Genomic DNA, 25,389 nt, shown 5'->3' on the forward strand with positions numbered 1-25,389 from the left:
GGCCTATATCAATGACGTAGCCATTTTTAGCAAGTCGGTGCCTGAGCATGTCCAACACCTGACAACAGTATTGGAGGCCTTAAGAAAAGCAGGTCTCACAATAAAAGCTAAGAAATGCCAGTTTGGACTAAAGGAAGTAATCTATTTAGGACATAAGGTGGGGAGTGGGAAAATCACCCCCTTGTGGAGCAAGGTGGAGGCAATACAAGCGTGGCCGATCCCCTTAACCAAAAAACAAGTAAGGACATTTCTGGGTGTGGCTGGATTTTATAGGAAGTTTGTGACAAATTTTGGGGAAATAGCAACCCCCTTGCATGAATTAACAAAGAAGAAGTGTTCTGAGCGTGTGGTATGGACGGATGAATGTCAGAAGGCTTTTGATCTACTGAAGCAAGCCTTGTGCCAAGGACCCATATTAATAGCACCAGACTATGAGAAACCATTCATCGTGGCTACAGATGCGTCAGACCTGGCGCTGGGAGTCGTCTTGCTACAGGAGAGAGAAGGCACCAGACATCCAGTGGCGTACCTGAGTCGCAAGCTGATGCCGAGGGAGAAAAACTATTCGTCGGTCCAGAAGGAGTGCCTAGCGGTCATGTGGGGACTGAACAAGTTGCGCCCATACGTGTGGGGACGAAGATTCACAGTGACTACGGATCATCGGGCCTTGCAGACTATGAAAAACCATAACACTATGCTGCAGAGGTGGTCCTGGGCCCTACAGGACTATCAAGTGGACTTCCAGTTCATAAAAGGCAAGGACAATGTACTGGCCGATGGACTTTCCAGGCAAGTGGCTGGGACTGCAGTGACGTGACCAGACAGAGGAACAAAGAAAGACATTTTCCCCATAGAGACTTTTATTTGTTAACGCGACGTATAAATCCTGGATCAGGAATAATACTCTGCTGTTGTTTAAGGGGGGGGAAATGTGATGTTCCTATATTAATGTATATATGGTAAGTGTTGTTGTTTTAGAAGATACATGGTAAGTGGAGTGAAAGAGGAGGGGGAGTGAATGGGCAGTAGAATGCGAGATGATTGGCTGAGTGTTTAAAATGGCTGAATGTATAAAAGGAAGAGTGAGAGTGGAATCGGGGGGGGAGAAGAGAACTGAGTGGGTTGGTTGGTGGGGTTTAGAGAGTTGTTTGCCAGGAGGGAGGTGGAGTTCGGATTAGTATTGAGTAAAACCATATGCTTATGTGCCTTAAGAAGAAATCTTGTTAATCTTGTTAGCTTTGATATCTGTAATAAATACTTAATTTGGTTTACCAAAGGCCTGATCCTTGGCTGGGGTTTCACAGACCAGAAGGGAGGGTAAGGTAATGACCAAGGCTGAAGGGGAACTGTAACAAATGGTGGCAGCGGTGAAGAGAATAACAATACCAGTATTCAGAGTCTCTGGGAATACTAGTATTGGGACGTTACTGGTGGTTGCCTAGCAGGGGGATCTGTTGAGATCTGTGCTAGAGCGGGGAGAGAAACCATAAGAGAGAGCGGTCCGGACTGGTGGAGTCCCTGGTGGTGCCTAGAGACAGGCAGTAACCACGAGCAGGTAGGAACCTGACAGGGAGAGCCAGGGAAGGACGCATCACACCCCACGGGAGTGTATTTTGAGGTGTAGAATTGGGGTCATCAGATGGGTGAACTAAATGTGCAGATTGTATGTTTACTGTCTACATGGTAGTGCTTTCCATAATGGAAAGTATAATGTATGAAGCTGCTCTCAGAGAGGGAGTGAGAATGTCTGTTTCCAAGTCAGCTGGCCTGGAGTCTTCCAGCTCTGTGCTTCCTGGCAACTTCCCTGAGGGATGGTGCAGCCAGTATTAGCTGCTCTATATTTGCAGGAAATATTTTTCTCCCTAATCTCTGCATAACATATTTTCTTACCCGTGCATTCCCTGATGGAAAGGCTATGCAGCTGCAACCGCCATTCGCTGACAATTCTAATAGTTAACTCATAATAATAGTAGGAAAAAACTGTACAAAACCACCTATGCTTCTCAGTGAGGAAAATGGCAGAAGATTACTCATGTCTTCTCTCCTTATAGTAAACATTTTTTTCCTATTGGGGAATGTCCCTCCACATTACATTTCCATGTATATACAATTAAAGAAAATGGCAAATACTTTGTTCAGTAATTTACAGAGAAATTGCAATAATCTGCTATAAAAAACTAATTTAAAAAGTCCTCTTGATCTTGATATATGCTTGTTAGCACTTCATACTATAGATCTGCTATCAGTATAAATGAAAGCTTCAAATGATATAAGCCTGGCAGGTAAAAGAAACTGCTGAGAAGCACAAATAGCCTATACTCAGTGATGACGGGATTACAGTCCACTCCAACAACATCTCCAGGGAGCTGCCCCAGGCTAGAGACTCATAAAGGTGGGCTGGTAGAAAGGATGGAGTTTTTTTTAATTTCAGGAATCTGCTCTACACCTGTTTTTTCTAGAATGCTGTCCTTTGATCAAGCAGTGTGGTGCAGTGGTTAGTGTTGGACTAGGATTTATTAGAATTCATTATGAGACCAAGGTTCAAATCCCCATTCAGCCATGAAGCTCATTGGATGACCTTGGACTAGTCACCATTTCTCAGCCAAACCTACCTCATGGGGTTGTTGTGAGGATAAAATAGAGAGTATTAGCATATTGGAAAAGGTGGAATAAAAATGTATTAAGTAAGTAAGTATGAGAGTATTGTTTATCAAATATAGCAGTGATGGCTCCACTCGCATAATACTACTCCCTGCAATAACAGACAAGGTTTAACACAACTCTTCACCTGTCTCCTCCACCTCCGAATTGTGTTAGACACATTTGAGCAGAGCACCCAGTTGCTAACATTCCTAGTAATAGTAAATTATGATCTTGTGATTGGTTTTACTATAAGTCACCATCACAGGAAATGTGTGACATTTGTTCCTCTGGTGTTAGTGGGTTTCTCTTCCAAGACCTTATTGTCAGGCAAGGGTATTAGTCATCTGTTGTCTTCTTAAGGACACGGATAACTTTTTATTCAGTCATTTATTTTTATTTTTTCATCTTTTCTTCAGAAATTCTTTTCTCCATTGCAGAATAACAGATGCCAGGACCGTTGCTTTAAATCTAGATTAATTGGCTAGGAGATTACTTGCTATGATTAAGCACTTTTTTTCTTGGCCAGCAAGTTTTTGCCATTTACCATCAAGCCAAATTGCACTGACGTGTCTCTGCCACAAGTTTATAAGAAATATTCCTAGATTTACCCTATGTAAAGCTGAAAGGACAGTTTAGTTCACAGTTCTGAGGGGAGTCTGCAAAATTAAAACAGATGGGGGAATTATTCTGGGTTTGCTTTTGATACCCATGAGAAAATCCCCAGACTTAGCAGGAAGTCTGTATTACATGATCAGGGATGTGACTCCTTTTACCAGGTTTGAGATGCTCAAAATAACCTTGAATAATCCTTTAGGCCATGTGGTTGTAATTGAAAGCAAAAGGTTGCTTGCAATTCCTAAAAAAAATAAGCAGTAAAAGGCATAGGGAAACATAGGAAGTGAAGTAATTAAGGCTGCAATGTTATATCCGCTTACGTGAGAATAATTTCCATTTAAGTCAATAGGGCTGCTGAGTAGACATGTAAAGGATTGTAGACATGTAAAGGACATGCTTTGATGTATGTACCAAGTACAAAATGGTGTTACACTGTATTAACATAGTGTCACAATTGTGCTCATTACTTTATAAAACATAAATGTGGCATGGTCCAGAGGACTTGTGTTCTACATTAGATAAATAAATCAAGAATTGGGGCAGGGGGATCAAATGTCAAAAGATAATATTAGTCAATGCAAAATGGATGAAGCAATCAAAGTAATTCATGGAAAAGTGGAACAAACACTCCTTACAGAGTATTGAACTATGGGGCTCACAATATTACTTGATAATGACTGAATATTCATTTTTTAAAAAAATATAAAAAGGTATTAGCTTTTGGGAAAAAGTACACCTAGTGTACTTTTTTAAAGAATAGTGGTATGCTTTCTGCCAAACTTGGAATGAGAAACATCTGAACTTTATAATATCTCAGATAAGGGCTAGAAATTACTGGCTAAAAACCCCCAACCCCAACTTCTTTCCTTAATCAACTACCAAAAATGTCTCCATTAGGTAGAACATCTTAGAAAGCTTTTGTTCTCTTGGTTAAATGATATTTACATGTGCCTTAAGAGAGGTGCTTTCAATGTTAACACCAATAGTGTAGTGGCAAATTCAGAAGGGCAGGATCCCTTCATGACAGTCATGGCACATTCCCCCCCAGTCACACCTCTTTTCTCATGAGTCCACACTCCACTGCAACAGGCGTTCCTAGCAGCACTGCAATAGACATCTCTAGGAGCCAATCAGCATGAAAGGGAACGTTGTGTGTAAGCTGCTGAGAAGAGTCTTCTCAGTGACTGACTCAATTCCTTTCACTCTGATTGGCTCAGCACAAAAAAAGGCCTCTTCTCAGCAGCTAACACACTTCTGTTTCATGCTGATTGCCTTGTACATAGGGTTCTGGCTGGGACCATGTTCCCAAAAAAGTAAGGGTTCTATGATCCCCTGCAACCCTGGATGACTACATCCCTGTGTGATACAGTTCCTATTAAGTCCAATAAAAAGACCCCCCCTTTGAATTTAAAATGGATCAATATCAATTGATATGAGGAAAAGAACTTTCCTATATTTTCTTTTTAAAAAAGCATGCACTGTAAAAGTACAATTTGAGACAGAGTTGTATTTGTTAACCACAACATGTTCCCTGAGATGGAAGCCACGACGTGATGATTTCCCCCCCAAGCAAAATAAGCAGGTTTCACCGGAAGACAGTAAAATATAGCTTATTGTGAAGAAATCATATGGTTTCTGAGGTGATGTTTATATTTTAAAAAATGTATAAAGGGCTTTATACATGGTTGAATGCAAAGAGACTCTCTGTAAACTGTCCTACTTTTCTGCTGGTGGAAGAGGCCAGTAGGTGGCCTATATGACAGTTACAACTGCCATTGTTTACAAAGTGTCATACCAGGAATAGTTCTGTGAGTGTAGTTTCCTCTTTATATACAAATAAGGACTAGAATGGAATTGTTGCAAAACTGGAAAATCCTATCTCTCACATTTGGTTGCAATTATTAATGCTGTATATTTAATTTGTACTTGGTCATATTGATATATACTGTATAATGCCATGCTATTGCCTTTTCAAAAATAATTTTTTAAAAAAGAGAGACTGGTGAGTTCTGATTGGTCAGTTGGTGAGCATTCTGCCTCATCCTTTTGGATCAATGTTTTAAGCCAATGAGGGGACATAATTCCACCCAAATTGAAATGGTTGGCAGGGGGGCAGGAAAGAATAAAAAGCAAGGATCTGTTGAAGAATTGTGAAGGTTTAGAGGCTTCATGAAAGGCTGTGAATGAAGAGTGATAATCCTGCTGTCAGAAGGTAGGAGGTGGTAAAAGGGCCTTTTCTTGGCCTTGAATCACCATCAAACCAGGGGAGGGAAAAAAACAAGAAAGAAGAATGCTATTCAGCTCTGAGGAGAAGGAGAAGGCCTTGCAATGCCACTAAGACCCAAGAGGAAGAAAGTGGAAGAAGAAATAATAGCTGTCACTGTTAGCCAAAGGAACAGATGGAAGCAAGAGTCAGGCAGAGGACACTGAAGGAATTGAGAAGTGGTTCAGACACGCTTGAGAAGCCTGAGTGGAGCTTAGAGGTCACATGGCTGGCTAGAGCAGAAGAAGTTCTGCAGGAAAAGCATATGGCTCTAGAGCAGATATTGGAAAAGTTACTTTTTTGAACTACAACTCCCATCAGCCCCAGCCAGCATGGCCACTGGATTGGGCTGATGGGAGTTGTAGTTTAAAAAAGGTAACTTTTCCAAGCTCTGCTCTAGAGGCAGTGTTAAAGAGGATTGTACGGCCAAGTGTCAGCAGGATTGCTGAGAACCTGAGGACACAGTGGTTGCTGGACCAAAGGGAAGACTGCAGCAGATGTCCTGAGAGAAGTCTGAAGTTCAGGTGGATTCAATGCAGCCTTTCCTAGCCTTTCTTGATGACAGACAATTTCCCTCTTCCCCCATTCCCCCCCAAACCTGTCTTGCAGGGAGAAGGAGGGAAACTGTCAGGAGGGATGGCTGAGGATATTGAAAATGTAAATGCCAGGCATGGTTGTGTTTTTACATTTAATAGTATGCTTTTGGCAAATGCTGTAAATAAAATCTAATGCTCTGACCCAAAACAACCCAAAAATTCCAGGTAAATTTGTTTAGTATGAGAGTCTTGATCTAGATGATAATGTTAATATAGCTGAGCCTTAGTTTACATAAACTGCCTTTAGCATATGGATTATTTATTATTATGCCCTGGTAATAACATTTAAGCTGATACCATTAAGAATGTAAAATTGTTTTATAGCTACCGAAATTTATTTCTTGAATGGTACTAGTGCTTATATCACTTTTTAAAAGGCCTATCAGAAAATAAAACTAAAGCAAGCAAATAAAGCTAGAATAACACCAGGAGAAAAATATGTGCCCAACTAGATTCTACCCACTATGCACCTACCCTGTGGAATTCCCTACCCTTAAATATTAGACAGGTACCATGTCATCTCTGTTATCTTTTTGGCACCTATTGAAGATCTTCCTCTTTCAACAAGCCTTTTAAGTTGAGTCCTTATCCCAATCTGCATCTGTATTGGAATTGCTTTTTAATATGTTTTTAAACCTTTTTTTAAAACAATATGTTGTTTAACCTTTTTAAAAGATGTCTTCAAAGCTTTTTTTTTTTAAAGTTTTTTTAAAATGTATTTTAAAGTCTGTTTTTATTATGTTTTAAAGTGCTTTTAGTGCTTTTGCTTGCCACCCTGGGCTCCTGCTGGGAGGAAGGGTGGGATATAAATAAAATAATAAATAAATAAATAAATAAATAGATTCTCCTATTCTATATGGGCAGATTTTAAGTAAGATACAGTAGTTATCTGGAAGACATCAGTATTCTCCATTAGTGAGTGCAGATGTGTCAATATTGTTAGAGTGTTAAACTATGACCAGGGAGACCAAGGTTCAAATCCCCATTCAGCCGCAGAGCTCACTGGGTGATCTGGAGCCAGTCACTGCCTCTCAGCCTAACCTACTTCACAAGGTTGTTGTGAGAATAAAATGGAGAAGGAAGAACCATGCACACCATATATGCACGCATGCACGCACGCACGCACACACACACACACAAATAAATAGTAAGCTTCAGCTGAAATTAGTGTTACTAGAGATTTCCCTCCCCCCAAATGCCAGTGTTCACCACATCAGTTGTCATTGTAGGTTTAAGTTGGCTCTGTACAAATCATTTTTTTTGTCCTTGTACAACCAATGCAAAGCCTTCTCAGATATGTACTGGGTCTGTTCTCCATTTACAGTTCTTGGAAATTCTTTCTGAAGATCTGATCCAAGTATTTGTCGGCTTCACATTTGTAAAGCCAATTCCTCCAAGTAATTTATTCTTATTGTTCTTGTTATGATCAACAACAACAGCAACAATTTCTTACCCACCATGCACTATAACATCCCAGGGAAGGCTACAGCAATTTAAAAATACAATATGAAAAACAACCTAAAATTACATAGGGTGGGTCCATATGTGTGTGTGTCAAAGGTGAGGGTATATCAGTCTTTAGTGCACATATGCTTTTTCAAGAGAAATCGCATTCCCAACTTACACATGTTTGTTTCATCATCTGAAATGAGCCTCCATGCATATATTTATATCGGCGTCCCCATGCGTGCCTTTCATATCTTGCTGGACTCCAACTCCCATCATCCCTGACCTCTGGTCATGGTGGATGGGACTGATGAGAGTTGGAAGATACCGTATTGGCTACACCTGACTTATTTGCACATAGAGTTGTTTTAGATAGTAACAGTTGACCTTTGTTTTTATTGTATTTGTTTTTATTGTATGATGTTTCTAATGAAATAGTGATATATATATAGGTACTATATACCTTCACTGGGGTGGTGGGAGCTTTTGATACTTTACCTCACGCAGCAAAATGTCTTAGGCCCAGCCCTGTAATTAAAGAATGCACCTGGAGGAAGGAGTCTTGTTAATTTCAATTAGTATAAAAAGCACAGCAAGATCCAGCTCAAAACAAATTGTAAATCTATTTTATTCTGATTTACTGTTGTTGTTAACTATAAGTCTGCACAGTATGGAATGCCATTTCTACTCCTGTTGAGTTGCTAGTCTAAGCTAGAACATGCTATTTTACTCCTGCTTCCCAAACCCAGAGCCGAATGAGACTGGCTATCATTCAGCTACTTTCCCATGCTATTAAGCATATGTTCCTATTCAAATAGTATAGTCAAGAACAGATTGTGCCTTAAAGGCTCATTTTGGTGATGAGGCCAAGCCACAGCATCTCTCTACAAGGAGCCAGAGGAACAAGAGGAATGTGCATATGGCATTGCATCAGTCTTTAAAGCTCTTCACAGGGTTCGTCACAGCTCCTCTCTGGTAACTGGGATTTGCATGACTAACAACATTACATTAGATCTCATCCTATATGGACATATGAAGTTTCCTTATACTGAGTCATAAGAACACAAGAAGAACCTGCTGGATTAGGGCAGTGGCCCATCCAGTCCAACATCCTATTCTCACAGTGGCCAACCAGATCCCTATGGGAAGCCCGCAAGCAGTTCATTGGCCCAAATAGTTCAGTAGACTGACTAGCAGTGGCTCTTTAGAGTTTTGGCCAGAGGTCTTTCTCAGTCCTACCTGGACATACCAGGAATCGAATATGGGATCTTTGACAGCACACATGTTCTATTGCTTAGCTATAGCTCCTCTCCATAATTGGAAGTGCATGGAAGAGCTTCCTCAGTCCATCAGGGAGCACACCAAGTGGTTGCAAAGAAATTATGATTGTTCATGATAAAAACCAAACCAAACATTAGAGATGTGAATGCATGTTGCAGCCAGTTGTAGATCAGGAATGAACTCTGGTAAACAATGGACAGAGAAGTCCCTTTGAGTAACTTGCACTGAACTGCTCACAAGAATCCATGTTACTTTGGCAACATGGAGGTAATATTTCCTGCCTATCTGTGTTACTGGATAGTTACTACAGTTGTGTCTTACTCTTAACACACTGCAGGTGGCATGATGATTTAAAACTATGTTTTTGGAGCAGTTTAGTTTGTAGAATCAAGCTTCTTTTAGTGGCTCTTAATTCCTGATTCCTCCCCTTATCCATGTCAAATTTTAACTGAAAGCTGGAGACTCTTTTCATCAAGATTTGGTCCTTCCAACCCCATCCTTACAACAGGAAGCCCAAACTAGGGATGGGTGAGGATTTCCATGAAATCGGAATTCGCATTGGACTCCATGATAATTTGCAGATCCGCTATCTTTGTGGACCAAGCCTGAAACCTGTGAACTTCCACTACTGTTCCCGACACTGGATTTTTACCACATCAAATATAAGTTAAACTGATCAGCCTGCTTTTCTTGCTAACTGAAATTGACTAGGGGAAGGGAGGGCAAATGTGTCTGAAACTGATCAGCCTGCCTTTGCTTGCTAATCCCCTCCCTCCTGGGACTTTGTGTGTGAGTGTGCATGTGTGTGTGAACTGCATTCAGCAGGGAGAGGGCACAGTGAGCAGTTGGCAGCAGGGAGTGGCCGCATCACAAGTGGCAGAGACGTGTTATACCAGACGGCATACAGGCCAGCTGGGACCAGCAATGGAGGGGAAAGGGAGGGAGAAGCAGGCTGGGTGGGTGGCAGGAGGATGGAGGGATGGACAGGCAGAAGGACAGAAGAGGAATGCAATGGATGGACTCATGGGCAGATAGTCTAGTGGGAGATGGGGAGCACTGAAAGCTGCTTTCCTTCCCCAAAGGAAAACAGCCCATCTCAGCTTGGTAACATGAAAAACTGACCAGCCTCAGTCAGAGGTGGTGGAGGTGAAGCGACTTTCCTTTCAAAAATCAGTATTTCCTTTATCGATATTTCCTTTCAAAATATTGAATTTCCTTTCAAAATATCAATACTGATTTTTGGGGGGAGGAAAAAATTGGACCAGTAAAAGCAATAGATAGAGAATAAATGAACTCAAATCTATACTGTCTGTATACTCTATACTGCGGCACCAGACAACAGATCTTATCCCTAGCCCAAACTAGCAGCCTCTGGTTTCCCCCTCCACTATTTCAACATCAACAAACACAAACAGCATGATATAACATAGTTGTACTGAGTTTTCCTGCCCTCTCAGATGGCAGTCAAGGAATGGCATGGGCAGGGGGAATTGAAACTCACAATGAGAGGAGAAGTAACCTGATCTCATGATCACTGACAGGAAATAATACTCCATGTACCATTTACCAATGAAAGTTCTCCTGTGTCCACAGGAGCCCTCTTCTGCTTTTAAAACCTGCTTTCTCAAAACAAGGGGATGTTTTTGTGGAAATGAAGAAGCTACCAGGAAGAGGATGGCAGTGGTGGAGGCGAGCTGCACATCCCAATTTCACTTGTACATACCCAGTTTAAATTTGGATTGCCATATTTGAGAAAGGCGAGCTTGCATTTGAAGCCCCTCCTTTCATATACCTTCCCTATCCTGAGGTCTCATTATATTATGTGCTGGGCAGCCCAGAGAGAATGAGGCAGAGCTTGGAAGTAATTAGTTACAAAAATGAATTACTTGTAATTTATTACTGTTTTGAGGAATGCATGGGTAATTCCTTTACATTTTGATTGTAATAGAAAGAAGAGTAATTTTATTACTTTTGAGAAGTATTTGTAATGTTTCCAGCATTACTTTTGGACATTACTGGGGGGGAACAGGGGAAGTCTTATGGTCCTCTGATTTGTGGATGAAAATCATGTGCCTCAAATTGGGCTTCTGTGCAGTGTCGCTCTTCCCTCGTGCTCTGAGGGTGGGTAGGACGTGACAAGAGAGGAGGTGGAGAGTGAGATGGGGTGGAGTGGAGAAAACAATGGATGGTGGTGGAGAAGAATGGAATGGAGGGAGAAAGGAAATGGAGGGCAAGAACATGGATAAAGGAGAAGGAAGCAGCAGCAGAATGGAGATAAAGAACTGTGGAGGTGAAAGATGACAACATGTGTGTGTGTGTGTGTTGTGTGTGTGTGTGTGTGTGTGTGTGTGTGTGTGTGTGTGTGAGAGAGAGAGAGAGAGAGAGAGAGAGAGAGAGAGAGAGAGAGAGAGAGAATGAATACTGTGTTTGCACTTCACCGCCCTGTCTGGCTACTTTGCTGCATTTGCAGTGTTTTAACTTTTTTGCATCTCAGGGGAAGATGTTTGCTTGGGTGGGTGTCCCTTAGTTGGTGGCAGGGCAGGGTGTGGGAGGTTATGCTTTCTGGCTGAGAGTGTGTGTGTGTAGGTTGCCATGCAAAGATCTGAGTAGTGGCCTCTGCCTCCTTCCTCACCTCCCTTACCAGCGGAGAGACCATCACTGCTATCTTACAGATAAAAAGAATTCTACTATCTCTCTCTCCCCGTGTTTATTTTTAATGTTGTTTTAGGCAACTTGGTGTGCAGCAGCTCAGGCTAGCACTTTGTAGGCACTCTAGGTTTTTTTTAAAGTAACAAGTGTAATTGTAGTGATTACTTTTGAGTAAATGCAAAGTAATCAATTCCTTTCAGAACAATTGTAACTATAATGGCAATTAATTCCTTTTGGGGGCCATGTGACAGTACTTGTAATTTATTCCTTTTTAAAAGTAATATTCCAAGCTCAGGAATGAGGAGAAAATTCTCATTTTAAAATCAGGAGTACCCATCATTGGTGTGATCTTGTGGCAATGGCATCAGTATAGGCTTTCAGGAAGAGCTTGGACCCAACACAAAGGGGGAAGATTGCTTCTCTTTTCTGTGCCTTAGCAGTATAAGACAAGGAAATGCTACACTGGCTAGCTCTTTGATTTAGTGTGTTTTCTTACTATCCCACTCCAGATGTAGAGCTTTCAGAGTGAATGTGCAAACGGGGAAGTCACAATGTATCTTGATGATGAGTCACCAGTTCATGGGGTGAAACATCAGGGGCTGGTGCCAATCTATATTTTCTTGATTATGTGAGACCAAATTCTGTTCCTAGATTGGCTAATAGCAGATTTATCCTTTTCCATTCACATCATCCATTCTTTCATGTTGCCATGCTTCATACTTTATCAGGAGCTACAACGCAAGCTCTGAACAAGTGATATCAATGAGATTAAATGGGAAACCTATCAACATAACCATCATCCAAGTCTATGCTCCGACGGCAAATGTAGAAAAGAGGAATTGGAGAGATTTTATGCAGAAGTACAGGAAGAAATTGATCACACACCAAAACAAGATGTGCTGATAATCATGGGGGATTGGAATGCAAAAGTAGGGAACAGAGAAGAATTAGGAATTGTGGGAAAATGGGGCCTAGGAGACAGAAACAAAGCAGGAGAAAGACTTATTGAATTCTGTGAAGCCAATAATTTGTTTCTTGTGAACACATTTTTTGAACAACCGAAAAGACGACTGTACACGTGGACATCACCAAATGGTCAATATAGGAGACCCAGGCCCTGCAGGAGAAAGAAAGCATCGCCCCAAGGGAAGGAGAGGCTGCTGCTGCTGTGCTGCTGCTGCTGCTGCTGCTGCGGGACCACCACCTCCACCACCCTTCCCAGAGGGACTTCTGCCTGGCAGGACTAGGCCCCAGGTACCCAGCCAGCCAGGACTGATTCTTACCACCTGTCCCTCTTTGGAGGGATACATAAGCCGGCTGGCTGAGGTGGCCTGGGAGATCCAGGCCCTGCAGGAGAAAGAAAGCATCGCCCCAAGGGAAGGAGAGGCTGCTGCTGCTGTGCTGCTGCTGCTGCTGCTGTGCTGCTGCTGCTGTGCTGCTGCTGCTGTGCTGCTGCTGCTGTGCTGCTGCTGCTGTGCTGCTGCTGCTGCGGGACCACCACCTCCACCACCCTTCCCAGAGGGACTTCTGCCTGGCAGGACCAGGCCCCAGGTACCCAGCCAGCCAGGACTGATTCTTACCACCTGTCCCTCTTTGGAGGGATACATAAGCCGGCTGGCTGAGGTGGCCTGGGAGACCCAGGCCCTGCAGGAGAAAGAAAGCATCGCCCCAAGGGAAGGAGAGGCTGCTGCTGCTGTGCTGCTGCTGCTGCGGGACCACCACCTCCACCACCCTTCCCAGAGGGACTTCTGCCTGGCAGGACCAGGCCCCAGGTACCCAGCCAGCCAGGACTGATTTTTACCACCTGTCCCTCTTTGGAGGGATACATAAGCCGGCTGGCTGAGGTGGCCTGGGAGACCCAGGCCCGGCAGGAGAAAGAAAGCATCGCCCCAAGGGAAGGAGAGGCTGCTGCTGCTGCTGTGCTGCTCCTTTCTTTTTCTTTTTTTTTACTTTTTGTTGGTGTGTTGATGCAATTTGAGATGAATGGGTGCCTGATTATATGAATGTATGTTTGTTTATATGCTGTATATATGGCTGTATATATAGCTGTTTTTATACGTTTAATTGTTGTATATTTTAGTTGTATTATGTGCTTCAGAGAGAGTTTTATCCATCAGGCGGGGAGACTTGAGGGGGCCCCAATTGCCGCAGTGACGGGCAAAGGAAGGTATGGCGCTGTGAGAAGGACGTGCCAGGTAAGGGGAACGCGGTCCAGACATGTTGTGGCTGTGCCTTGTTCCGGTCCTTCCCACACCCGCAAGGTCGTTGGTAGTCCTATCAGCCAACTCTCAGATCTCCAGTTGCTGTTATTAAATGCCAGATCGGTATATAATAAAACCTCCCTCGTCCACGATTTGATTGTGGATGAGGCAGCCGATCTGGCATGTATAACCGAGACCTGGGTGGGTGAGCAGGGAGGAGTTGGTCTCTCTCAGCTCTGCCTACCGGGGTACCTGGTCCAGCATCATGGTAGATCTGAGGGTCGGGGAGGTGGGGTTGCTGTCGTCTATAAGAGTTCCATCTCACTCACCAAGCACCATGTTCATTCAGTTACTGGCCTGGAGTGTTTACACCTTGTGTTGGGCCAGAGGGACAGGCTGGGAATCCTTTTGGTGTACCGCCCACCTTGCTGCCCAATGGCTTCCCTAACTGAGCTGGCGGAAGTGGTCTCGGATATATTGTTGAGGTCCCCCAGACTAATAGTACTGGGGGATTTCAACATTCATGCCGAGACCACTTTGTCTGGCGCGGCTCAGGACTTCATGGCTTCCATGACAGCCATGGGGCTGTCTCAATATGTTAGTGGTCCAACACATGTATCGGGGCACACTCTAGACCTTGTTTTTGCTACTGAGCATGGGGAAAGTGATCTGGATGTGGGGAGTTTTACAACACTCCCTTTGTCATGGACAGACCACTGCTTGCTGAAGTTTAGACTTTCAGTAACCTCTTCCCTCTGCAAGGGTGGGGGACTTATTAAAATGGTCCGCCCCCGGAGACTAATGGATCCTGAAGGTTTTCAAAGGGCTCTGGGGGATTTTCCGGCTGATAGGACTGGCGCTCCTGCTGAAGCCCTGGTCGCTCTGTGGAATACGGAGATGACCCGGGCTGTAAACACGATCGCTCCTGCACGCCCTCTCCTGTGTAGAGCTCATACAGCTCCATGGTATACTCCGGAGCTGAGAGCGATGAAGCAAGATAGGAGGAGGCTTGAGCGGAAATGGAGACGAACTCCCGACGGATACAATTATGCGCTGGTTAGTGCTTCGACTAAGCTCTATGTAGGAGCAGTGAAGGCAGCTAAAAAACATCATTTTGCTGCCACTATTAAATCATCTCTTTGCCACCCAGCGGAGCTCTTTCGAGTTGTCCGGGGGCTTCTCCATTCAAATCCTCCGGACAGGGTGGAATCATCGGAGGCCCGCTGTAATCAGTTTGCCGATCACTTCCAGAATAAGATCTCATGTATCCGCCGGGACCTAGACTCTCAAGTTATAGCAGTAGATCCTAGTGAGGTGTCCGGAGCACAGTCTTGTCCTGTTTTGTTGGATGAGCTTCAGTTGGTTCAACTCGAGGACGTGGACAAGGTGCTTGGACAGGTACGTGCAACCACTTCGGTACTGGATCCTTGCCCCTCCTGGCTGATAAAAACTAGCAGGAATGGAACAGGTAGCTGGGCCAAGGAAGTGATAAATGCCTCTTTACGAGAGGGAGTGGTCCCGGGCTGTCTGAAAGAGGCAGTGGTGAGACCACTCCTGAAAAAGCCTTCCTTGGACCCAGACAATTTTAACAGCTACAGGCCAGTGGCGAATGTTCCATTCCTGGGCAAGGTCTTGGAACGGGTGGTTGCTGGCCAGCTCCAGGCGCTATTGGATGAAACTGATTATCTAGATCCATTTCAATCGGGTTTTAGGCCCGGTTTTGGCACTGAGACAGCCTTGGTCGCCCTGTACGATGACCTATGTCGGGAAAGAGACAGAGGGAGTGTAACTCTGTTGATTCTCCTTGATCTCTCAGCGGCTTTTGATACCATCGACCATGGTATCCTTCTGGAGAGGCTCGCGGAGTTGGGAGTTGGAGGTACTGCTTGGCAGTGGTTCCGCTCCTACTTGGCGGGTCGTCTCCAGAAGGTAGTGCTTGGGGAACATTGCTCGACACCGCGGGCTCTCCAATATGGGGTCCCGCAGGAGTCAGTTTTGTCCCCCCTGCTTTTTAATATCTACATGAAGCTGTTGGGAGAGGTCATCAGGAGTTTTGGAGTGCGTTGTCATCAGTATGCTGATGACACGCAGCTCTACTTCTCCTTTTCATCTTCTTCAGGTGAGGCTGTCGATTTGCTGAACCGTTGCCTGGCCTCGACAATGGACTGGATGAGAGTTAACAAACTGAAGCTCAATCCAGACAAGACTGAGATGCTGTTGGTGGACGGGTTCTCTGATCAGATGGTGGATATATACCCTGTCCTGGACGGGGTTACACTCCCCCTAAAGGACCGGGTTCGTAGTCTGGGAGTCTTTTTAGACTCTTCCCTCTCACTTGAGGCTCAAGTAGCCTCGGTGGTTAGGAATGCGTTTTACCAACTTCGGTTGGTAGCCCAGCTACGTCCCTATTTGAGTAAAGAGGACCTTACATCAGTGGTACATGCTCTGGTAACCTCACGTTTGGATTACTGTAATGCGCTTTACGTAGGGCTACCTTTGAAGACAGTTCGGAAGCTACAACTAGTGCAAAATGCGGCGGCCAGATTGCTGACAAGGACCAAGCGGTCCGAGCATATAACACCTGTTCTGGCCAGCTTGCACTGGTTGCCAATATGTTTCCGGGCTAGATTCAAAGTGTTGGTATTAACCTATAAAGCCTTATACGGTGCGGGACCACGATACCTTGCGGAACGCCTCTTCCGATATGAACCGGCCCGTGCACTACGTTCTGCTACGAAGGCCCTCCTCCGGGTTCCAACTCACAGGGAGGCCCGGAGGGTGATGACAAGATCTAGGGCCTTCTCAGTGGTGGCCCCCGAACTATGGAACAGTCTCCCTGAGGAAGTACGCCTGGCGCCGACTCTGCTTTCCTTCCGGCGCCAGGTCAAAACCTTCCTATTCTCTGAAGCATTTTAAGTTACATTGATCTAATTTTAATAATGTTTATTGTATTGTTGATTGTATTTTAATATTATTCTGTTATTCATTGTATTTTTATATTATTTTATGTTCACCGCCCAGAGAGCTATCGCTAGTCGGGCGGTATATAAATTTAATAAATAATAAATAATAATAATAATCAAATTGATTATATAATTGGTAGCAGAAGATGGAGAAATTCCATACTTTCTGCAAAAACAAGACCAGGAGCAGACTGCGGTACAGATCATGAACTGGTCATATTGAAAATCAGAGTAAAGCTAAAGAAGACCAACAAAGCAATCATAATGCCAAAATACAATTTAAATAACATCCCAGAAGCATATAAAGATCAAATAAGGAACAGGTTTGAGGCTTTAAACTTAGTTGACAGAGAACCAGAAGAACTATGGAATGAAGTCAGAGACGTTATCAGAGAAGAATGCAAAAAGACAATACTTCTAGTTAAAAAGAAAGATCTCAATGGATGACTGAAGAAACTCTTCAAATGGTTAAAGAGAGAAGGAAAGCAAAAGCAAAAAGAGATAGAAACAGTCAGAACCCTAAATGCAACAATACAGCGACTAGTACATAGGGACAAAGAGAACTATTACAATAGTTACTGTATAGAAATAGAAGAGGACAACAAAAAGGGTAGAACAAGAGCCCTGTTCCAAAAGATTAGAGACATGAAAGAGAAAATTAAACCAAGAGTAGGGATGTGGAATAATCAACAGGGGAACACACTGACTGACCGAGATGAAATAAAAGGAAGATGGAAGCAGTACACTGAAGAACTCTATAAAAGAGATGCCAGGACGACAGATTCATTCATGGAGAATGACAGAAGTCGTGGGTGTGCTCTCGGTGCAATGAGCTCCTGGCTCTCCGGGAACGACTTCATTTCCTTGAGGCCAAGGTGGCGGACCTGGAAAAGCTGAGAGAGGCAGAGAGGTGTGTGGAGGAGGCCTTCAGGGACGTTATAGCTGTGTCCCACTCCAACGATGATAGCTCTCCTGCTATCATGGACAATGATGGTCTCGGGGAAGGAGAGCATCCAGCTGAGGAAGAGGGAAACGATCCCTTAGAAGGGACCCATTCCTTGGGGGATGAGCAGCTATCCTCTCGTGCCGAGGATATCTCTCCAGGGGGTGGAGGGATCCTTGTAGTGGGTGATTCGATCATTAGGAACATAGACAGTGGGGTGTGTGATGGGCGTGTAGACCGCAAGGTGTTTTGCCTGCCTGGTGCGAAGGTTGCGGATATCGCCCGTCGTTTAGATAGTTTGGTAGACAGTGCTGGGAAGGAGTCAGTGGTCGTGGTGCACGTTGGCACCAACGACATGGGGAAATGCAGCCGTGAGGTCCTGGAAGCAAAATTTAGGTTGCTAGGTAGGATGCTGAAAGCCAGGACCTCCAAGGTGGCTTTCTCTGAAATGCTACCGGTTCCACGCGCAGGACCAGCCAGACAGGCCCAGCTTCGCAGTCTCAATGCGTGGATGAGACGATGGTGTCGGGTGGAAGGGTTTGGATTTGTTAGGCACTGGGGAACATTTTGGGACAAGCCGGGCCTGTACAAAAGGGACGGGCTCCACTTGAACCAGAATGGAACCAGACTGCTGGCACTTAAAATTAAAAAGGTGGCAGAGCAGCTTTTAAACTGACTGAGGGGGGAAACCCGACAGGAGCTGAGAAAGGTCCGGTTCGGAATAAACCTTCCCCCTGGGATAAAAACCAAAGAAATGATGAAATTTTAAAAGGGGTAGGCCTAGAAGTAGGCATTGTGAGAGCAGGGGCACAGGATATAAATTCAGAAGAGCAAAATTACCACAGGCCTAACCACAAGTGCCAAAGACACTTGAAGAGAGACACTGCTTACAAGTGCCTGTACGCTAATGCTAGGAGCCTGCGAACCAAGATGGGAGAACTGGAGTGCTTGGTCTTAGAGGAGAGCATTGATATAGTGAGCATAACGGAGACCTGGTGGAATGGAGAAAACCAGTGGGATACGGTTATCCCTGGTTATAAACTATATCGGAAGGACAGGGAAGGACGTATTGGTGGCGGAGTCGCTCTATACGTGAAAGAAGGCATTGAATCCAGCAAGCTCGAAACCCCAAAAGAGGCAGACTCCTCCACAGAATCGTTGTGGGTGGTGATACCATGCCCCAGGAGGGACTTAATACTGGGAATGATCTATCGTCCCCGTGATCAAAATGCTCAGGGAGACCTGGAGATGAGATATGAAATTGAGGAAGCATCCAAACTCGGAAATGTGGTAGTAATGGGTGACTTCAACTACCCGGACATAGACTGGCTGCATATGTGTTCCAGTCATGACAAAGAAGCAAAGTTTCTAGATATTCTAAATGACTATTCCCTAGACCAGTTGGTCATGGAACCAACCAGAGGGACGGCAACACTCGACTTAATCCTCAGTGGGTACCGGGACCTGGTGCGAGATGTAAGTGTTGTTGAACCGATTGGGAGCAGTGACCACAGTGCTATTAAATTAAACATACATGTAACTGGCCAATTGCCAAGAAAATCCAACACGGTCACATTTGACTTCAAAAGAGGAAACTTCACAAAAATGAGGGGATTGGTAAAAAGAAAGCTGAAAAACAAAGTCCAGAGGGTCACATCACTCAAAAATGCTTGGAAGTTGTTTAAAAACACTATATTAGAAGCTCAACTGGAGTGCATACCGCAGATCAGAAAAGGTACCGCCAGGGCCAAGAAGATGCCAGCATGGTTAACGAGCAAAGTCAAGGAAGCTCTTAGAGGCAAAAAGTCTTCCTTCAAAAAATGGAAGTCTTGTCCGAATGAAGAAAATAAAAAAGAACACAAACTCTGGCAAAAGAAATGCAAGAAGACAATAAGGGATGCTAAAAAAGAATTTGAGGAGCACATTGCTAAGAACATAAAAACCAACAACAAAAAATTCTATAAATACATTCAAAGCAGGAGACCATCTAGGGAGACGATTGGACCCTTGGATGATAAGGGAGTCAAAGGTGTACTAAAGAACGATAAGGAGATTGCAGAGAAGCTAAATGAATTCTTTGCATCTGTCTTCACAGTGGAAGATATAGGGCAGATCCCTGAACCTGAACTAACATTTGCAGGAAGGGATTCTGAGGAACTGAGACAAATAGTGGTAATGAGAGAGGAAGTTCTAATCTTAATGGACAATATAAAAACTGACAAATCACCGGGCCCGGATGGCATCCACCCGAGAGTTCTCAAAGAACTCAAATGTGAAATTGCTGATCTGCTAACTAAAATATGTAACTTGTCCCTTGGGTCCTCCTCCGTGCCTGAGGACTGGAAAGTGGCAAATGTAACGCCAATCTTCAAAAAGGGATCCAGAGGGGATCCCGGAAATTACAGGCCAGTTAGCTTAACTTCTGTCCCTGGAAAACTGGTAGAAAGTATTATTAAAGCTAGATTAACTAAGCACATAGAAGAACAAGCCTTGCTGAAGCAGAGCCAGCATGGCTTCTGCAAGGAAAAGTCCTGTCTCAGTAACCTATTAGAATTCTTTGAGAGTGTCAACAAGCATATAGATAGAGGTGATCCAGTGGACATAGTGTACTTAGACTTTCAAAAAGCATTTGACAAGGTACCTCACCAAAGGCTTCTGAGGAAGCTTAGCAGTCATGGAATAAGAGGAGAGGTCCTCTTGTGGATAAGGAATTGGTTAAGAAGCAGAAAACAGAGAGTAGGAATAAACGGACAGTTCTCCCAATGGAGGGCTGTAGAAAGTGGAGTCCCTCAAGGATCGGTATTGGGACCTGTACTTTTCAACTTGTTCATTAATGACCTAGAATTAGGAGTGAGCAGTGAAGTGGCCAAGTTTGCTGATGACACTAAATTGTTCAGGGTTGTTAAAACAAAAAGGGATTGCGAAGAGCTCCAAAAAGACCTCTCCAAACTGAGTGAATGGGCGGAAAAATGGCAAATGCAATTCAATATAAACAAGTGTAAAATTATGCATATTGGAGCAAAAAATCTTAATTTCACATATACGCTCATGGGGTCTGAACTGGCGGTGAACGACCAGGAGAGAGACCTCAGGGTTGTAGTGGACAGCACAATGAAAATGTCGACCCAGTGTGCGGTGAAAAAGGCAAATTCCATGCTAGCGATAATTAGGAAAGGTATTGAAAATAAAACAGCCGATATCATCATGCCGTTGTATAAATCTATGGTGCGGCCGCATTTGGAATACTGTGTACAGTTCTGGTCACCTCATCTCAAAAAGGATATTATAGAGTTGGAAAAGGTTCAGAAGAGGGCAACCAGAATGATCAAGGGGATGGAGCGACTCCCTTACGAGGAAAGGTTGCAGCATTTGGGGCTTTTTAGTTTAGAGAAAAGGCGGGTCAGAGGAGACATGATAGAAGTGTATAAAATTATGCATGGCATTGAGAAAGTGGATAGAGAAAAGTTCTTCTCCCTCTCTCATAATACTAGAACTCGTGGACATTCAAAGAAGCTGAATGTTGGAAGATTCAGGACAGACAAAAGGAAGTACTTCTTTACTCAGCGCATAGTTAAACTATGGAATTTGCTCCCACAAGATGCAGTAATGGCCACCAGCTTGGATGGCTTTAAAAGAAGATTAGACAAATTCATGGAGGACAGGGCTATCAATGGCTACTAGCCATGATGGCTGTGCTCTGCCACCCTAGTCAGAGGCAGCATGCTTCTGAAAACTAGTTGCCGGAAGCCTCAGGAGGGGAGAGTGTTCTTGCACTCGGGTCCTGCTTGCGGGCTTCCCCCAGGCGCCTGGTTGGCCACTGTGAGAACAGGATGCTGGACTAGATGGGCCACTGGCCTGATCCAGCAGGCTCTTCTTATGTTCTTATGTTCTTATGGAGGAACCATATGAGGAAGAACCAGAAATTATAGAATGTGAGGTGAAAGCTGCTCTTAAAATACTTGGAAGAAACAAATCACTAGGAATAGATGGCATACCAATAGAGTTGCTAGAAGCTACTGAGACTGAATCAGTCCAAATTTTGACTAAAATCTGTCAAGAAATATGGAAAATTAACAATGGCCCACAGACTGGAAGCGTTCCATATACATCCCAATTCCAAAGAAAGGGGATCCCAGGGAATGCAGTAATTATCGAACTATTGCCTTAATATCCCATGCAAGTAAAGTAATGCTCAAGATTCTACAACAAAGGCTCTTGCCATATATGGAGCGAGAAATGCCAGACGTCCAAGCTGGAATTAGAAAGGGAAGAGGTACCAGAGATCATATCGCAAATGTATGTTGGATAATGGAACGAACCAAGGAATTTCAGAAGAAAATCACCCTGTGCTTTATAGATTACAGCAAAGCCTTTGACTGTGTAGATTAGCCTTTCCCAACCAGTGTGCCTCCAGATGTTGTTGGACCACAATTCCCATCTTTCCTGACCATTGGCAATTCTGGTTGAGGCTGATGGGAGTTGTGGTCCAACAACATCTGGAGGCACAGTGGTTGGGAAAGGCTGGTGTAGATCATGAAAAATTATGGAATGCTTTAAAAGAAATGGGGGTGCCATAGCATCTGATTGTCCTGATGTGCAGCCTGTACTCTGCACAAGAGGCTACTGTAAGGACAGAATATGGAGAAACCGATTGGTTCCCCATCAGAAAGGCTGTGAGATAGGGGTGTATTTCATCACCCTATTTATTTAATCTGTATGCAGAACATATCATACGGAAAGCAGGATTGGACCAAGATGAAGGAGGTGTGAAAACTGGAGGGAGAAATATCAATAATTTAAGATATGCAGATGATACCATACTACTAGCAGAAACCAGTAATGATTTGAAACTAATGCTGATGAAAGTTCAAGAGGAAAGCACAAAAGCAGGACTACAGCTGAACGTCAAAAAGACTAAAGTAATGACAACAGAAGATTTATGCAACTTTACAGTTGACAATGAGGACACTGAACTTGTCAAGGATTATCAATATCTTGGCACAGTCATTAACCAAAATGGAGACAATAGTGAAGAAATCAGAAGAAGGCTAGGACTGGGGAGGGCAGCTGTGAGACAACTAGAAAAGGTCCTCAAATGTAAAGATGTATCACTGAACACTAAAGTTAGGATCATTCAGACCATGGTATTTCCGATCTCTATGTATGGATGTGAAAGTTGGACAGTGAAAAAAGTGGATACGAGAAAAATCAACTCATTTGAAATGTGGTGTTGGAGAAGAGCTTTGCGGATACCATGGACTGCAAAAACAACAAATAATTGGGTGTTAGAACAAATTAAACCAGAACTATCACTAGAAACTAAAATGATGAAACTGAGGTTATCATACTTTGGACACATAATGAGAAGACATGATTCATTAGAAGAGATAATAATGCTTGGAAAAACAGAAGGAAGTAGAAAAAGAGGAAGGCCAAACAAGAGATGGATTGATTCCATAAAGGAAGCCACAGACCTGAACTTACAAGATCTGAACAGGGTGGTTCATGACAGATGCTCTTGGAGGTCACTGATTCATAGGGTTGCCATAAGTCGTAGTCGACTTGGAGGCACATAACAACAACAAAGGAAGGGGCCCTGTGTTTCTTTAAGCATGGACATCCTGAAGAGGCTTGGATGAAATAGGCTTCCAAACCAGTCTTGGGGAAGGTGAAAAGCTATGTCCCTAATGGCTGCCAAAGGGAAGCAATGTCCAATCTGCATCAGTCTCTTTCTTACATTACTGTTTTTTCTGTCCAGGGAAATCAGCAGTTGCACTGGAGTTGCAATTAGCTTTGTAGGTGTATCACGCATGACTCAGTCTTGAGGTATGACAAACAATACAAGATGCCTGATCTCATCCCGAAAAATGTGTGTGGCATGCCACCTTGCTCTCCACCACGTACACATTGCTCCACATGCAAATTGCAGTTCACCTTAGCACCAGAAGCATTTTATGGCAATAATTTCATGTACCCAGGGGAAATGAGGGGTATTCATGTTTTTTACAAGTTAAATATATTTCATTGCTTTAGCCAAAGGCAATGACAAGGACATGTGGCACAACAGAAATCTGTATAGGAAGACTGAGTAGTAATTTCAAGTGACTAGTTTATCCGGTAAAAGGAGCCAGGTATGTTTGTCAAGAGTTGCCACTTCACTAAGGGAATTCGTATACCAGTAGTGTAGTACCTTTGGCTCTAGTACACTGGGATGGGGAGACATTTTATCCACTTTTCATAGCAGGCCAACCTGATCTTGTACTCCTGAACTTGCTGGCAGATTGGAATACAACTCGCAGTTGGATTAAATATGTGCATGTAAATATTATTTTACATAAAATACACATACAAAATGTTTATTTTACTGGTGTATGCACTGAACTATGTATTTTACATAAAAAGGATACATAAAATGCACACCATAAGATGGAACAGGATGGCACGGCACTCAACGGGACAGAATGGAATGGAATGGACCTATGTTTGAGGGCCAGTGAAGCCAAAATGGGATGGAATTGGCTGCTCAGCCCATCTCTACTAGTTGGTTGGGTTGCATCTCTTAATATTGTCACTGTTAATATTGCTTCCAATGGGACCTAATACCCCCATCAGCAGGTGTGGAAGTCTAGTCAAGTTTTGTAAATGGAGAAAGGTTGTATGACATCTACACCTCGATCTGTACCCAAACAGGAGGCCTTTAGAGACTGTGATATTTCTTCCACTATATTATGCCTTGTCCTATAATTGCTGACAATGAGTACAGACAGGTACTTGTGAATATAATTACCATTTGATAACAAGGATTATATTCTGCCCTTTATCTACAGTTTCTCACTAGAGCAAACCAGGTTGGATGAGCAACATTCATTAGGAATGAACTTATCAGTGTTTTGCCCTGACACCAATCGTTCCCTCTGTAGCTCCTTTTCATTTTAAATGGAACAATGATTCGCATTAGAAGTAGCAATAATTCCATCGCTACACCCTAGAGATTGGAGGGATGTGATTTGTGTTGCAGTCAGAGAACATGAATACACTTTGCTAATTGCCGATTACCAAAACAGTGTAGGCATGATCCGTAAATGGGAAATAGCATTAGCATCAATACCACATCAATAGAGAAAATGAAACGGCAAACAGAGCTACAGCTGTAGCTGATGAGCCCCACTGTGACATCCATTATTTATTGCAGCAATGAGAGTTTGGTTTTATTCAAATAGCTCAGCTGACTCCTTTGCTTTTCATATATGTGGGCAAAAGTGAAAAGGGTAAAACACACAAGGAATTCATCCACTATGCAATATTAGGATAACTGGCCACCTAAGATCTACACACTCAGGGCTCGTATACCCTAACAGCAGCTTGTTACACAAATCAGAGCATTTGATATTGCATGGTGAGCTGCTAGGCACAAATCTTTTGTCATAAAGACATAGCTATTAGGTACTATAGAAAGCAATTTAAAGTGGCCTGTTGTGTGTCTGCCAGCCCTGAGCACAAGGATCACACAACAAACTCTATGCAGATAACACCAATGTGTATAAGGATTTGGCCCTTGTATTAGTTAGATAAGTAATAGTTTGTCATGTTTGTTTATTAAAATATATTTATATCTTGCCTTTCCATCCCAAGAAGTGGAATCCCCAAGGAGGTTGACACACATTAATAAAACGACGAGTGCAAGTATAAAATAACAGCAGCAAAAGCAAAGTTGGTGTTAACAAAACCAATCCAGAAATACATAAAAAAGAGAGGACAACTTCAACTAGTCTGGGTAGCAGAGGCACAC

At 43.5% G+C, this 25,389-nt stretch overlaps 1 protein-coding gene across 6 annotated transcripts in view; it reads right to left on the reverse strand.

Moving 5' to 3' along the window:
- LOC133389305 (glypican-5-like) overlaps positions 1–25,389 on the reverse strand; it is a 699,994-nt gene that overhangs the window by 52,386 nt on the left and 622,219 nt on the right. The gene's annotated exons all lie outside the window — the stretch shown is intronic.

The sequence above is a fragment of the Rhineura floridana genome, chromosome 7, assembly GCF_030035675.1.
Source record: "Rhineura floridana isolate rRhiFlo1 chromosome 7, rRhiFlo1.hap2, whole genome shotgun sequence".
Classification (NCBI taxonomy): domain Eukaryota; kingdom Metazoa; phylum Chordata; class Lepidosauria; order Squamata; family Rhineuridae; genus Rhineura; species Rhineura floridana.